The sequence below is a fragment of the Monodelphis domestica genome, chromosome 3, assembly GCF_027887165.1.
Source record: "Monodelphis domestica isolate mMonDom1 chromosome 3, mMonDom1.pri, whole genome shotgun sequence".
Taxonomy (NCBI): Eukaryota; Metazoa; Chordata; class Mammalia; order Didelphimorphia; family Didelphidae; genus Monodelphis; species Monodelphis domestica.
This window is the reverse complement of record NC_077229.1, coordinates 308,223,727-308,234,800: the sequence shown is the minus strand read 5'-3', so window position 1 is coordinate 308,234,800 and position 11,074 is coordinate 308,223,727. Positions and strand designations below refer to the sequence as shown.

Sequence of the window (11,074 nt, the reverse complement as noted above, 5' to 3'; positions counted from 1 at the left end):
TAGAAAAAGACCATGCCTTCTCAACTTGGTATTTTATTTCTGTTTTCACTACAAAGGGATCATAATGTTTGACCTGGAAAAGATGAAATAAAAATAATGATTCAAGAAGGAATTGAAACCCAAGGTAAAATGGAAAAACAGCATCTGTTTGTGCTAAGTAAGCATAAATTGACAAACCCAAATGATGTCATGTCAGTGTGGCAGAGGGTCTCCTGTGGCATATGTCACAGAACTTTTCTTGTCTTTATGATAATCAATATTTTCCCAATAATAAGATAAAGGAATGCATGATTATTGAAGTTAAAACCTCAAATGACAGAATGAGGATCCAAAAAGATCTTGACAGAGTAGAAGGTGCAAAATTTGCTGAGTTTAATATGAAATTCAAAAAGTCTAAATGGAATGTCTCAGGCTAGGGTATAAAAACTGTCTTCAGAAGCATAAGATAAAGGGTTATGGAAAAATAACATTTATTCTGAAAAAGGGCTAGGATTTTTGGTGGGCTGCAAGCTATGAGTCAGCCCTGTGAATATGTAGCTATCCATAAAGGCTAATGTAATTTTGGACTTCTTTCAGAAGGTTAAGTGAAAGACGATAGTCTCTCACTCGACCTTATCTAAGTATTGAGTACTATGTTTCTCAGTTATGGACAATGAGGTTTAAGAAGGACATTGATGAAAGTAGAATATTTAGAAGAAGAAAATCATTATGCTATAGATGCTTGAGTCCTTGATATATTCAATTTAATTCAATAAGCATTTATTAAGTGCCTACTATATGTCATGCTCTATAGTAAACACTATAGTCCCTGTCCTCAAGGATCATATAATCATGGAGGAGAGGACATTCAAACAAACAAACAAACAAACTATATATATATATACATATATAGATATAGATAGATATAGATATCAATCAAACTGTATGCAGAAAAATAGGAAATAATTAGAGCTGTCTACAATTGGAATGTTTTGACTTAAGAGGGAAAGTAGTGGAATTGAGTTAGATGAGGGGAAAAGAGGAAATTTTAGTTGGGACTAAAAGGAAATCACAGAGATCAATAGTAAGAATAGAGGAGGGAGAGCATTCCAGGTATGGGGGACAACCAGAGAAAATGCTCTGGGCTGAGATGGAGTTGTTTGTGGAAGAGCAAGGAGACTAGTATCATTGGATCAAAGTATGTGTTTGGAAGTAAGTTTTAAGAAGACTTGAAGAGTAGGAGAAGATTAGCTTATGATGGGATTCAGGTGACAAATATAGCTTTTTACATTTCTCCCTGGAAGCTATTGGAATTTAATGGGGAGATGAGATAATCCAACCTGTTTTAGGAAATAACTTTAATGAACATGAGTCAGGCAGACCCATAACCAGACTACTGCAGTAATCAAAGCATGAGGTGATGAGGACTCTCAGGAGTGGTGGCAATATTATTGGTGAGAAAGGGATTTTTAGGAGAGATGTCACACCAGATTGAATATGAGGGGGTGAGAGATCCAGAATGACTCCTAGATTGTGAGTCTTAGGGACTGGGAAGGTGGTATTTGCTTTTACAATAATAGGGAAGGCAGGAGGGAAGGAGACTTTTGGGGGAAGGTAATGAGATCTTTTTTGGACATACTGAGTTTAAAATATCTACTGGACATTTAGTTTGAGATTTCTGAAAGACAGTTAAAGATTTGAAATTGAAGGTCAACAGAGAGATTAGGGCAGGAAAGGGAGAATTGAGAATCATTAACAGAGAGATGGTAATTAATTCCATGGCAGTTGATGAGTTTGTAAAGTGAAGTAGTAGAAAGGTAGATGTGTAAAGGACCCAGGATAGAACCTGAGGGAAACCTATATTTAGAGAACTTTATCAGGTAAAGGGACTGAACATGCTTAACCTGGGGAGAGAAAGACTCATAAGGACATGACCATTTTCTTCAAATATTTGAAGTTCTATCATGTAGAGAACAGTTAAGCCTCCTCCATGATTAGAAGTTCCATGAGTCCTGGTGACTACTTATCAGAAGGCCAATTCTATAAGGCCCTAAAGGAAAAACTATCAACGGAAGATGAAAGTTTCAAGGAGTCATTTCAGTCAAGGTAGATAAACAACAACTATGTATCTAATAATTAGAGCTGTCTACAATTGGAATGTTTTGACTTAAGAGGTGGTAGATTCATCCTTCTTTTAGATCCTCATACTTGTAAATTTCCTTTAAGTCCCAATTAAAATCTCACTTTTCACAGGAAGTCTCCTCTCATCTTACTTAATTCCACTGATTTCCCTCTTTTAATTATTTCCTATTTTTTCTGTAATATAGTTTGTTTTGTACATATTTGTTTGCATGTTGTCTGCCTCCTTGAGGTGAGAACTATATGGAGGTTAAGTAACCACTTCTCAGAAAGTCAGTCAAAAAACATTTATTAAGCTTTCACTAGGAATAGTACTAAGCAGTGGGGACACAAAGAAAGGGGGAAAGTTCCTGCTTGCAAAGAGCTTTTAGTCTAATGGGGAAGACAACATGGCAACAATTTTTGTACAAACCAGTATGTACATAATAAATTTGGAAATAATCAAGAGGAAGAAGATATTAGAAGAATTAAGAATCAATGCAATCATCCTATTTGAATTTTAGCTAAGACTTGCAGAAAGCCAGAGAAGCTAAGAGGCAGAAATGAGGAGGAAGGAAGAATATTTTAAGCTTGGTAGCTAGCCAGTAAAAATGCTGGGAGATGGAGTGTCTTGTTAGAAAAGTAATAAATCACAGTGTATATGGAAATGCAAAGTGAATAAAGATTGGAAATGTAGGGAAGGCAAGTTATGAAGGGTTTTGAAGGCCAAACAGTGTTTTCTATTTGATTCTGGGGGTAACAGGGAGACAATGAAGTTTATTGAGTCAGAGCGTGACATAGTTATGCTCAAATGGGGATTCCTTTATGACTGGGTTCAGCCAGATAACCTCTGATGTCACTTTCAGCTTTCAAAATTCTGTGACAATATCATAGGAGAGAAATGACAAAAAATATTATTGAATTATGGCCATTAGTCTTTGAGAAACCATTGAAAAAAGAGGTGTACAAAATATTGAAGATATGTAAATGAACACCAATTATTTTTGTTTAATGAAAGGCAATTCAAAACCACGGATAGAAAAATTTTGGTTCTATTCATTGCAAAATTCTAGAATGCATTTTTAGTAATGGACCATTGCCATTTAGAAAAGGGAACCATTGAATAGGTTAATCTAGACTAACTTGACAATCGAACTGCCATATTATAGAACCACAGATATAGGGCTGGGAAAAACCTCCTGGATTATCTAGTCTATCCTGTGTTCTCCCAATTTCACAAATAAATAAATTAAGACCAAGAAAAAATTATGTGAGTTGTCCAAGGTCACAAAAGTAATATGCAGCAGTGTCAAAATATGAAAACAGGCCTTCTGAATCCTAAGATATTACTCTTTCCATTATACCACAATAAAGGGAATGTTATGGACATTTCACACTTGGATTTCAACAAAACATGTGACTGTATCAATAATGATATCCTAGTGGAAAGAGCAGTAAATTAGATGATTATTCAGTTAAATGGATTCAAAGAATGAACCCAAAGATTAGTCATTAACGGATTGATGTCAGCCTGAAATTTGGCATTTAATGAAATCTTCAGGGACCTCATGGCCCAGGGTTCTTTTTTAGCATTTTATCAATGATTTGGATCAAGGGACAGATGGCAAGTTTATCATTTTTGTAGATGAATCACAGCTTGGAGGGATAGCTAACATATTGTAGGGTATAGTTGGGTCCAGGAGATCTTTGACAGGCTGAAACAGAGGCTGAAACAAACATGATGAAATTTAATAGGCAAACATACACATTTCTACAGTTAAATAAAAAAGAAACTATACCATTATAGTATGGTAGCTGTGTGAATTGATGGTAGTCCATCAATATGAAAAAGATCCAGAGGATTTTAATGGAGAATAACCTCAAAATAAGTCAGAAAAGCTTATATATCTGAGGATTGGGAGAAGAAACTATATATATATATATATATTCAACTTGAAAAGAAGACTCAGGGGAACACAATAACTTTTCTGTGGTAGAATGATTTTATAGTTTTGCTTAGCCCCAAAAAGCAGCACAAGGAAAAATTGGATGATCAAAAGGTATAGCCAAGTTGGGTATAAAAAAAAAAATCTTTATAATTAGAACAACTTAAAAGGCAAGAAACAAACAAGGGCTTTGATATATACTAGGTTATCCCACAACAAACAGTAGGACTGGGGGACTCTTTGAGGCGTCCATAGAATGAATGAAAGTTAATATAGCTTACAATAATAAATGCTTAATTATTTGAGGTGTGTGGGTGTGTATGTATGTATGTTTTAAATGAGTGAACGCAAGAGTAATGGCATTTTTGACCATTTAAAAAGTAGCCTTGTTTCTGGGTAGGTCCTGAGGTTCTAGTTCAAGCTTATAATCAATTTTCTTTTGATCATAGAGAATCCTCCTCTCATCCTTGCAGGACCTTAGTAACACAAAGGATCAGGAAATTGTTGCATTATTTTCAAAGACAATATCAGACATTTAGGTTAGTACTAGAATGAGTTTGCAAGTTAGATTTAGAACCAGTTTTGACCTCAGTACTGTAGTGACCAAAATTTACTTTGTCAGCTAAATGGTTGGACACAGAATGACTCATTCAGATCAGAAATGAGTTTACTTTCCCACTTACTCTGAGGGCTGAGCTATTATACACCAAGTTCTGGATAAATGTAGTTTGACTCTAGTTTCCCTCATTGTGTGTCTACCTGTTATTTCTTTGGCAAGTATACAGACAGTCCACACATTTAGAAAAAAGGTTGTGAGAATTTCATTAAAATAACTTTCAGCACATATATTTCCTCCTGTTCTTTGATCTCTCTTTATTTTATTTTTTGGGTGATTGTAAAAAATAGATATCAATAAATCAGACTAACCTAACACAGTCAGTGCTTGAATTTTTTTCATAAATTAAATTACACTTTTATTTCATTATATAGACACAATATATTCTCAAAAAGAAATTTTGAATCTGCAGTGCTATTATTATATCTTTGATTTAACTTATAAAATTTTATGTACTCATAATTTGGGAGGAAAATGGACTATCTAAAAGATAGTCATGCATATGGATGTTGAAATAAAATCTTTTAAAAAGCATATATTTGAGAGAAATGGCAATTTTCTATAAAATCTAAAATTAAAAAATCAGAGTCTAAAATCAGCTTTAAATATGTTTGTCATCATGACATAAAAGTCTAAGGAAATGATCACTTAACGGAACTATATTTATTTGAATTCTGTCTAGCCCCACTCCCCTTTATTCTGGAGGAGGATGATCTGCCGCTCTTTTAGGTTGCTCTGACACTTGTCCAATGGAAACTGCTGCCTTTGGGAAATTGGAAGGTTGATCAGAGCTGTGGGAAAGAAAAAGACAGAAACACAGTAGAGGCAATGATTCAAAATGAATCAGTAAATGAGCCAATGGGAGGGTAAATTAACTGCAGCATGGATCACAGTAAACAAAGTAACGGGTCCTCGGGTAAGGGATACATTTGCTGAAACACTTAGCTAAGGCAACTTAAGATTCCTTACAGTGAAGCAGCAGGCATTATATATTGAAACAGTTCCTAAATTAATAAATGCCATAAATTTAACTTTCTGCATATTACATTTCAGTGAAATAAGGTATCTGTCTTAATGATCACTCACACTCTTCAACACTTTGGCATTTGTAAAGGCCATATTGATAGAGCCAGGAGGAGTTGATTGTAAAAGGTTTTTGGTGGGTTTTTTAAGACTATTATATATCAATGAAGGTATGTTTGGCTGTAATCCAAAGAAAAATTCATTCAATTCTTTATTATTTATGTATGTACTCTCTATGTCAAACTGTCAATTTCTATTCTCAGGAGTTTAGGATAGAGGAGAGTTAAAGGGGAAAAATTTCTTCCCGACAGAGAAGAGCCCCTCAGAGGGGAAACCAATCACTGTGATAGCCCTGGAACATTTAGAGACCTTAGAAACTAGTTATTTTGCTATTGTATGCTTTTGGGGATGGGAGTGGAGACTGCTCTAGGTGCTATGGATATGGCAGGATTGAAAGAAAGGTAGTGGTTGCAATGAGAGTATTTTCTTGGTGTTCACATAGCATGGAAGCAGATGATGTTGAAGCAGGGGCCAAGTCTAAATTTCAGAGGTGCCTTTGGTGGGAGTATAGAGGCAGTACCATTGAATATGCTCATCAAGATTGGCTTCATGGGAGAAATGAGAGAGCATGATTTCAGAGGCTAAGGGTCTTGACTTACAGGGCTTATTTCAGAGGTCTTTCAGCAAAAGTGTCACACCTTGCCTATAAGTCTGAACTTGTCATGGAGTTCCTAGTCTCCACTCCTCCCATCACGCTACATAGTGTATCAGAACAGAACAATCAGAAAAGCTGAAAAATCATTTAAGGGTAACTAATCTCATCATGGTCCAGGCTTTTGCTTCAGAAAGAAAATTCTTGGAATAATTAGAGAAAAGAAAAGCTAAGAATGGTTTCAGGAAATGTAGAAGTGATTTTCCTCTGAAACCCAGTACCATTATTATTATTATCTTCCATTTTCCAGTCAGTTTATACCTAAAGAAACCAAATTAAACTTCTTTAACACTAGATTAATACAAAAATAGAAAAGGAAATTAAGTATATGTCATACATTATATAGTACAAAATTGGGTATTAGTAACCCATGAATTGACAACTGTTTTAGAATATCTATACCAGTTTCACTTATATAGTTTTTTAAGAGAATTAATGGATAAAAACTTTAGTCATATATTCATTTAGATTCTTCTCCTTTTCTGAAATCTCAGCTCGCTTTTGTGAAGAGGCTAACTCTCCATTTTTATCCTTCATTTGATTCTTGAGTCTCTCTGTAAGTTGACCCTAATGATCATCCTCTCTTTTTTCATCTTCAATTTCTCTATTTCTGCTAGATTTGCTCCTGCTTCTTTTGAACATTCTCAACTCTTCCCTAATCTAAAAAGCAAAGGCCACAATAGGTATAGGATCCTTCTCTTGACCTTGTCATATCTTTAAGTTGATATTTAATATGCTTACATCTTATATGTCTTCTACCTTTAATGTCTATAAGAGTCACATTTAAAGTATGGAGACACACAGAGTAAAGAAGGGGATAGAGCAGAATCTACTCTCTCTCTCTCTAAACTAGTGTAAAAAATCCAGGGTAGGAAACAAAATCTCAGACAGAGCAAAAGTAAAAATTGATCTAATATAAAGAGATAAGGAAAGAAAATACGACATGATAAAAGACACCTTGGGCAATGAAACAATATCAGTACTTAACATATATGTACCAACTGGAATAGCATCAGGATTCTTAAAGAAAAAGTTACATACATTATAGAAGGAAATAGTAAAACATTACTAGTGGAGGACCACAAATATCTCCTCTTAGAAGTAGATAAATCTAATAAAAATAAATAAGAGAGAAGTTAAGGATGTAAAGAGAACTTTAGAAAATTTTATATGGAGAAAAATGAATGGGAGTAGAAAGAAATATACTTTTTCTCAGTAGTACATAGCACCTTCAAAAAATTGAACAAAGAATAGGGCATGACAACCTAAGAACCAAATGTAGGAAAGCAGAATTATTAAATATATTATTTTCAGATCATAATACAATAAAAATATATTCATCAAAGGACAGTAGAAAGATTAAATGTAAACTAAACAATCTAATCCTAAAGAATGATTTACTCAAAGAATAAATCTTAGAAACAATAAAAACTTCCATTATAGCAAATGACAATGAGGAGACAGTATACCAGAATTCATGGGATGCAGCCAAAGATGTACTCAGGGGGAAAATTCTTATCTCTAAATGACTATATCAATCAAATGTAAAGCAGATCAGTGAGATGGGCTTGCAACTAAAAAAAAAAGTAAAAGAACAAATTATAAGTCCACCAATTAAACACCAAAATGAGAATCTTGGAAATCAAGAAAAAGCTTAATGAAATTGAAAGTTTAAAAAATTGAACTAATAAATCAAAGAGTTAGTTTTATTTAAAAATATATATAAATCATTATTTTAAAAAGAAGAAAACCAAATTATTAGTATCAAAAATCGAAAAAAAGAGAAAATTACAACCAATAGAGAAGAAATAAAAGTAATTATTGAAAATGGTTTTGTGTAACTATGTATTACTAAATCTGACAATCTAAGTGAAATATATGATTACTAACAAAAATACAAGATCCATAGATTAACAAATAAGGAAACAGAATGCTTATAAAACCCTGTTACAGAAAAATTAATTGAATATACCAGCAAAGAATTCCATAAGAAAATAGTCCTAGGGCCAGATGAATTCACCAATGAATTCTAACAAACATTCAAAGAACAGCTAATTCCAAAACTACATAAACTATTTGGAAAAATAGAGAAAGTAGGAATTCTTACAAATTCCTTTTATGACACAAATATGATATATAAATATGGTACTGATACCTAAAACAGGAAGAGCTGAAACAGAAAAATAAAACAATAGGCCAATCTCCATAATGAACATTGATGCCAAAAATTTAAATAAAATAGTAGCAAAGAGATTACAAAATTATATCACAAGAATCATACAACACAATCAGATAGGTTTTATACCAGTAAAACAGAATGGTTCAATATTAGAAAAAACTATCTGCATAATTGACCATATCGGTAACAACCAATAAAAACTATATGATTATCTCAAAAGATGGGGAAAAAAAATTAGGCAAACTACAACACCCATTCATTATTTTAAAAAAAGCATTGTAATAAATTGAATCTTCCTTAAAGTGATATAAGGCATATGCCTCAAACCATGAGCAAGCATTATCTATAATAAGGATGAACTAAAACTTTTCCTTCAGTGAGATCTGGAACTCTATCTCTTGATTTAGCGGAAATTTCTGACTCCCCATTGTGGATTTAATTCAGTCTGTATGTTGTCCAGTACATGTTCTCATTTGCATACTTTCTTTTTAAATCTCATTTTTATTTTTATTTTTTCAGTTACAAACAGAAACTATTTTTGACAACTGTTTTAAGACATTTTCTGTTCTACCCAATACTTGACAAAGAGGTGATGGCTTCAGGGTAAAAAGTAAGACTATTTTTTTTGTCATGGATAATGAGGGAGTATTTTGGTTAACTAAGTACATTTGTCACAAGTTTTATCAATATTTATCTTTTGAATTATGAATGAGAATGAGAATTATGATTTCGAAAAGGGAAAAAAGGAAATGAAGATGAATAACCTTAATATGGAAAATATGCATGCAGTTGCAGAATAATATTTGTATGTTCTTAATTCTTTCTAATATTTTCTTCAAGGACATCCTTGATAAGTTAATTCTCATTAAGATTGTGTAGATGCAGACTTCCAGGTTAACATGGCTACAATCTAGACGCGAATCACTTCCTCTCCCCGGCACCGAACGAAATAGACTACCTCAAAAGAGCATAAAAATCACCTTTGGAAGAACAGAGGGACTCTCCAGTACCCCACAGAAATGAAGGTACGTGGCATTTGAACATTTCCACACTATAAGGAGGAGGAAAAGCTTGCACAAAAATGTGAACAAAGCCGCTCTCCCCTCCTCCACCTCCCCAACCAAAGCAGAGTAATGTATCAGAGCTCTCACTGGGACAGTGAGTGATTGAGGAGCGTTTCTGTCTGGGGGGCGACACCAGGGTCCTTCAGATCTAAAAACTGCAAGGAAACGAACTCTCAGGGTAATTTCACAGGAGAATTCTGCACTGAGCAAAGGGGAGGCCTCACTGAACAGAGGGGAGGCCACGCTGAACACAGTGGTGGTTACACTTAGAACAGGGGCGTGCGCTCTAAGAAACCTCGGAGGCTGGGAAGAAATAATCTGAGGCAACCTAAATTCACAGAAAACCCGCCCATACCACCCAGACCCCAGACCAAAAAGGAAAGGGGAACAAAACCACCTAAGGGATGGCTCACATGGCCCAAAAAAAAGCCTCGAGGAAGAAAGGGAAAATGGTGACTATTGAAAACTTTTATGGCGGGAGTACCCAAGGAAAAGAAGAGAAAGAGGATGAAACGCAAACAAAATCAAAACATGCCTCCCAAAATGGAAATTATCCACAAGCTCTGGAAGAACTCAAATTGGAGCTTACCCAAAAGATGGAAACCTTCTGGAAAGAAAAATGGGAGAAAGAGATCAGCAGTCTGATAGACAAAACTTCACTATTGGAGAAAGAGCTGGAAGCATCTAATAGAAGGGCAGACAAAGCTGAAAAGCAAAACCAGTCTCTAACGACCAGAATTAAGCAACTGGAAGACAGTGAGCATGCATAACAGCATGAATAAATAAAGCAAAGCCAAAAAAATATAGAATTAGAAGAAAACCCAAAATATCTCACTGAAAAGGTCACAGACCTGGAAAACAGAGGAAGAAGAGACAACGTGAGAATTATTGGTCTGCCCAAAAAAAAACAGAGACAAACAAAAACCTGGATGGTATACTAGAGGAGAATATAGAAGAAAATTTCCCCCATGTTCTGGAGCAAGGGGGCAAAATAGAAAAAGAAAGGGTTCATAGAACACCCTCTATACTAAATCCCCAAAAGACAACCCCCAGGAATGTAATCGCCCAATTCAAGAGCTTCCAAGAAAAGGAGAAAATCCTACAAGAAGCCAAGAAGAGGAGCTTCAGATATAGGGGGGCTCCCACAAGAATCACACATGACTTAGGGGCTAACACATTAATAGACTGCAAAGCATGCAACACGATATTTAGAAAGGCAAGAGAGCTGGGTCTCCAACCAAGAATCAACTACCCAGAAAAAACTGACTATATACTTCCAGGGGAAAGTATGGGCATTCAACAAAATAGAAGATTTCCAAGTATTTGCTAAGAAAAGACCAGAATTTAGTGGAAAATTTGATATCAAATCACAGAAAGCAAGATAAACATGAAAATATAAATATGAAAGAAAGGGAAAAGTAGATAAATCTTATCTTT

The 11,074-nt window shown here is 34.6% G+C and overlaps 1 long non-coding RNA gene across 1 annotated transcript in view; it reads left to right on the top strand.

Annotated features, from left to right (window-relative positions):
- Positions 1-1,961: 1,961 nt before the first annotated feature.
- The window catches only part of LOC103092522 (uncharacterized), a 44,334-nt gene continuing 35,221 nt past the window's right edge, over positions 1,962-11,074 (top strand). The window contains exon 1 of the long non-coding RNA XR_464398.3: positions 1,962-2,085. This is a non-coding gene — a long non-coding RNA (uncharacterized LOC103092522). The remainder of the gene's footprint in view (positions 2,086-11,074) is intronic.